The following is a 6,235-nucleotide window of genomic DNA, read 5'->3' on the forward strand; positions in this document are numbered from 1 at the left end:
GGTAAAAACTTGGGCAGCCAGAGGCTTAAAGAAGGTTGATACTTTGGTCGTTTGACCCTCTCTCTCTCTCTCTCTCTCTCTCTCTCTCTCTCTATACATACATATATATATATATATATATATATATATATATATATATATATATATATATATATATATAAATAGCAAAATACAAGCTCATAAAGTGCTTCGGCTGTTATCTTCATAAAACGATACACTTTTCGGTGAAAAGAAGTAAAAATTTAGACATGATGTTATTGCATAAGATAGAAAATGTGATGTGCTGCTCTTAATACCTTTATAAAACGACGCAGGTAACAATAAGTCAAAAGGTAATTTAATACTAAAGGAAGCGGAATAGATATTGTCTGAAGCCGTGGTTTATGAAGGTCAAAGACGCTTGGTTTATGGATTCAAAGTAACTCCAAGTAAAAATATATATAGTACCATTGACGAAGGCCGAAAGGATAAAATGGGATAATTTTAATGTTATGATTTTTACAAAACTTAGAAATTCATCCAAAATCCCATGACATGAAGTTTAAATGAAAATCTTAAATGTGGAAGAGAAGGATGAAACATTGTTACAATATTAAGAATCCTTCGTCATTGATTTGACAATACTTCTACACACACAAAAAAAAATGTCAAGGAAGCTGACCAAAGATTAAAATTTAGTAGATTAGAAATTATTAACTCCTAGCGTCAGCAATAAGGAATTTTCACACATTTTGTAGATTAACAATGACGTCTTTCCAGATCCCCCGGTAATTCACTTATTATGAAAAATGTAAAAATGTTTTAACTGCGCTAAGTCGAAATGTCTCAATGAAATGGTTTCTTTCCAGGTGAAAACAATAACGTCGATCTCCTGAGGAAGGAGACTGTCTTATTTATTGATAAGCTGACTAATTATTCAAATTATAATTATTAACCGACTGAATATGGGGAATGAGGTCTTCGCCGAAGGGAATTCTGAGAAGAGGTGAGTGCTTATTTCACACAATTACTTGATGATAAAGATAAATGATAAGGTAGTGAAACATTGGCTAGGAATGGCTCGTGCTGCAGATTTTTTTTTTTTTTATACAAAACTACTGGTATTTACGTTAAGTAAAGTTTGATGAATTTTTTACTTAAAAGCATTCCGCATTCCACTGTGTTTATATACTGTACAGTTCATATTAACGGTCTACAAATTACTGAATAAAACTAAATTTACATTAATACAAGAACGATATATTGACAGTGTACATTAGGCAAAGGATATTACTTCTATAAGAAGTTGATGATCAAAGCTTAAAATGATCTTCAATTGGTGGTTCTTCCCGAAAATCTATTATCGGCGAAGTTTCAATTCGGAACTGATTTTTAATCCTTAGTAAGTTCATAACATCGTCTTTCATGTAATAGTAATCCCCAAAAGAGGCTTTTTGTATACCAAGGAGAAATACACTTAACAACAAATTCCCACTTTGTGTATCTCCTGTTTACATATAATCCTTTGAGACGAATTGATTGCCTTTCCATTGATGCTAAACTAATACACGGTAATTCATTGTGATTGGCAATCATCTACAATAAAACTATAGTTGAAATATATTTCAAGTATTTTATCACTCTCTGAATTTTGATTTTATATGATTCGCAATATAGTTTCAAAAATTTTGGTTGTAAACGTTGTAAACAATTCCAAGAGTTTTCAGTCTTCATGTACTCGTTCTCCTGTCAAGATTTTTTTTAAAGGAAACTTAGCGCCAAAATTAATACCCTACTACAAAATAATCTCTCGTGGTCAAGTATAATGTCAATCAGACGTTTTATAAACGATGTTCAAGTTTATAACCATTGTAACTAATTTTATTTACATTTTCAGAGAATCGGCCACGGTCACTGCAGTGAAGCTAGTTATCTGTTCAAGATTATTACATATAAAGGTTCGACGTTTGAAGAGGCAAGAAGTCAACATCAATTGCTTCAAGAAGCTTCAAGATGATCTCTCCATCTTCCACCAGCCGCAACATTTTCAAAACTTGTACCGGACAGATATGAGATTTAGATAAAATAAAAAAGTCAATTTATTTTCAGTATGATTGGATATTATTGATTTTTAGGGAGGTTCTTATTAAGATGGTGGTAATGATTTCGTTCAAATTGGTAGGAAGATAGCAATTACAATTCTTGTATTTTCACGAGTTGAAGCTTTGCGCACAAATCCAGCCGGAAGTTTTAACATGGATTTTCCCAGCGTATGAAGACTTGTTACATCTGCAATACAGTAGTCAGTTTCTCGTTCAAGTATGAATTTTTTGACATTTCAGTCTTCAAATAACAGATGATTTTGTAGATATTCAGCGATATGACACAAATAGTTTGTATGGAAAGCTGGTGCTGCGAAAGCGTGGAAAAATACTGATTGTGAACATAATTTAAGTAAAGAGCCAATTGATGTTAATTTGAGGAGAGGTAAAGTAATAGTTTATGAAGACCCATTTACCATAATGCTTGATAGGATTTTTTCGTTCTAAATTTGAAAATTCTCTGAACAGAACTAGCATCATTGGAAACATGTTTAGAAGTTTGTGAGTGGTTTACTAAGCAGTTCAGAACGCGTTTCTTGATTAAAACTAATATGCCAAACAGCTTTGCTTCACAGGCTTAATCCAGGCCGTTTGTTTGTCAAAAAAGTGCGCTTTTTGTTGTCAAAAAATGCAGATTTCTCAGAGTTAGGTTGTTACATTGTTGATTCATTCGAAACTTTCAATAAGGAGTCTTGGTATAAGCTTGGGGAAATATTTGATATCATAAACTAAATGTGTTATGATTTGGTACTCTACCTCCAACGTGCACATTGAATGCTCTGTAATTATGGGATTAGCTCTCTCTCTCTCTCTCTCTCTCCCCTGTCAACTTTTGCAGAGTGATTTATAATCGTCAAACTTTCAGATCTTTAATAGTTTGTAACTTTGTTGACGTTCTTGATTACACAGTCTTAATTACCGTCTTCGGCAGAATGGATGGATTCTGTCTTTTTCGATGTTTACATTCTGTTCTGTTTGCGGAACACTCTCTCTCTCTCTCTCTCTCCTCTCTCTCTCCTCTCCACACACCACACACACACACACACACACACACACGCACGCGCACGCAACGGCAAAGGAAAATTGCAATTCTTCTAATGAAGAAATCTAGAAGTAACTTGGTTGTTTTAATAAGGGATTTTTGCTATGGCGAAAGTGGTCATAGATAATATGTATCCCTTCCTTTGGATATTTCAATGAGCACAGAAAGAAAAATGGTGAAATTGTGCATGAAGTGTGTATTGTAATTTACTGAGTAATGTGAAGACTGGAAACTTAGAGTAAAATGGGGCTTATAACCACTGGTTTCATTATCACTGCATTTTACATAGCCATCAAAACACCAGTATTCAGGACATTTTTTTCCGATTCCCGTAGGAATTATAGGAATGTCTTGTGTAGATCTGTTACTTGTTCTACAGTTAATGTGCTATAGACATTCAATATGAATGGAGGAGGCGTTATTTTTTCTTCTGAGCAAAACAGGAAAATAGGAAAATCATAGTTGGAATGATATGAATCTTCACTAAAGAAAAGTATAGTCTTTAATTGAATTAACTCTTTGCTCTAAAATTTGTATAGGTCGTGTATTCTTTTCAGCGGATTATACTTAAAAATAAATGAGAAGTGACTAGATTGAACATTAGTTTATTTTTAGCTTTTATTAGAGAAAATATACAATACTTTACCGTTTTAATAGTATTACAAGTAGAATTTTTAATCAAGGTTTACTTGAATTTACCAAAATTTAACAACTTTTAGCGGTTACATTTTACTATGTATTTCAGTGTTAATATTTTTCTGTAGTTGTCCATGTAAGATTTGATCAGTTGGTTATTAAAGCACTGTTAAGGATTCCGATGTAATTACTTCAGCATTTTTTAGGATCTCTGATTGGTAAATTCAGTTTTTAAGTCTTAATTTAAAGCTATAGGAAACCCTTTTGTAAATCTTAATATCTCGGATTTTGGTGTCAAATTGTAAACCTTTGGATCAGATTTCTTAGGTATAGGATGTTAATAGTACCCTGGTCAAAGCAGTTCATATCTCATACTTGGTGGTGTCATGGAAATTAAAACCACAAGAAGCGCTCAAACGTGGTTGGTCTTAACTTTGTTATAAATGTATGCACTGGATCAAGTAATTTAGCAGTTCTTGAGTTTATCAAGACATACTTTCGAGGGTTTGTAATTGTGACCGTTATAGAACGACTTAGTTTGTCTTAAGTATAAAGAGCTAATTTCACTCTTACCCTGTTTCATGAACTGGTTTAGGAACACTTAATTTTTTTGTTTTATCTTGTTTTTTCTCAATTAAAAATCGAAAATTCCATTTACATATCGTTTGAAGTCATGAACGTTAAAACACGACTTAGTTTGTGAGTTTTACGTACACACAGCTAATTTCACAGTAATCAGATTTTAGAAACTTAATAGACATCAATATTTTACGGAACTTTCCTCGAGTATGAACAAATAACATTCTCCTCGAGTATGAACAAATAACATTCTCTTCGAGTATGAACAAATAACATTCATATCACTTGTCGTATTGAAATTAACTGGTGATAAGTCACCTGGACAGCTAATCAAAAGATATTCCCGAGGGTGCTGCTTGCTATTTGCAATGCTAGGTGTGAATGGCAGAGAATTTACCATCAGTGATGGATAAGGTCCTGGTTCAGGTTACTAACTCATGATGTCTTAGTTGGGTAGTCACGGTAACCCGTGACTACCTACGTCGATATCCAGAATTAGTAACCTGAATCATGACCTTATCCATCACTGATGGTAAAATATCTGCCACTCACAACTAGCTTTGTAGATAGCAAAGAGCACCGTCAGGAATATCTTTAGATTACCCGTCCAGGTGACTTTAAACCAGTCCATTCAAATACGGTAAACAATATGAATGGAATTTGTTCATACTCGAGAAACGTTCCGTAAAATATTGATGTCTTAATAGTTTCTAAAATCTGATTAGAGTAAAATTAGCTTTGTGTACGTAAAACACACAAACTAAGTCGTGTTTTAACGTTCACGACTTGCAAGTTCTCGGAAATGTGACTACTGTCGAAATCATTTCATTTGTGACTTACAATTCTTTTGTATGTATCTACTGTTAAGGAGAGAATTTGTTGTAAAAATTGAGGACTAGTTAGATACAGAAATAATACAAGTTGGTTTTATTGTCTTAATACAAATTGTTTTTACACCACTCATGTGCCATGAGGCCTCCAAACCAGGGGTTCGGGATCTCAGAATACATTTGAAAGAAAAGATTCAGCTGGGGTGGATTTTCTCCTCCTGCAACAACGCTTCTCGGGAGCCTCCCTCTGTGGCGAGCCTTGGGGTTTCTAGATGTTTCTATGAGTCATCTGCTGAAAGACTGAAGCCTGTTTTCCTTAGTGTCAATAAGGCACAGAGTAACATATGAGGGGAAAGCCATTTCACCCTTACAGCTCCCGTAGCGACCATGTGGTCGGTCAAGGTGGAAAAGTTTAAAAGCCGGCTGCAGTTGAGTCCTGTACTCTGGTTGCTCATGGGAAAGGCAATGTCAGGATAAAGAGATAACGACTGTTACTCAAGGCACCTAAGAATACGTCAATTTCCTAAATTTCTCCGCGTAATTGAAATCTGGTTTATACATCGGCTTATATCATTTAGTGACTTACCAATGTTTCTTTTTATCTATATCAGTAATTATAAGCTGTCATCATATTACGAAATAAATATTTAACACTACGATGGCTAGACTGTCTCTTGAATGGCCGTTAAAATTGGCGGTTCTTTGGCCCCGCAGTGCCGCAAATATTTCTTATAAGATAATCAAAGCACGTAACATGGATTTCATTGAAATTTTGTTGATAATTGCATATTAAAAGATTTAATCATTAATGGATAGAATTACTCGAATCTATAATTTTAAACTTAACAGGCATTAAGCTAAGATCGTTTTCTACACTATGAGCAAACTGGTGCCTCAAACAAGACTTTGGAAATTACAAGTGTGTTTCGGAAGGCTAACGTCAAAACAAATCAATATAAACGTACAGGATTTCATTGCAGGTTATATATGACTATAAAACACCAAAATTTTGCTCTTCAGTCACTGTTTGAATAAGCTCTTATCTTTTAAGCAGCGTTTAAGACAAT

General features: G+C 34.0%; 1 long non-coding RNA gene across 1 annotated transcript; it reads left to right on the forward strand.

Annotated features, from left to right (window-relative positions):
* The first annotated feature begins 843 nt into the window (after positions 1–843).
* Positions 844–2,090, forward strand: LOC135212623 (uncharacterized). The gene is made up of 2 exons (XR_010313946.1): positions 844–985; positions 1,877–2,090. It is a non-coding gene; the product is annotated as an uncharacterized LOC135212623 (long non-coding RNA).
* The last annotated feature ends 4,145 nt before the right edge of the window (positions 2,091–6,235 follow it).

The sequence above is a fragment of the Macrobrachium nipponense genome, chromosome 19, assembly GCF_015104395.2.
Source record: "Macrobrachium nipponense isolate FS-2020 chromosome 19, ASM1510439v2, whole genome shotgun sequence".
Lineage (NCBI taxonomy): Eukaryota > Metazoa > Arthropoda > Malacostraca > Decapoda > Palaemonidae > Macrobrachium > Macrobrachium nipponense.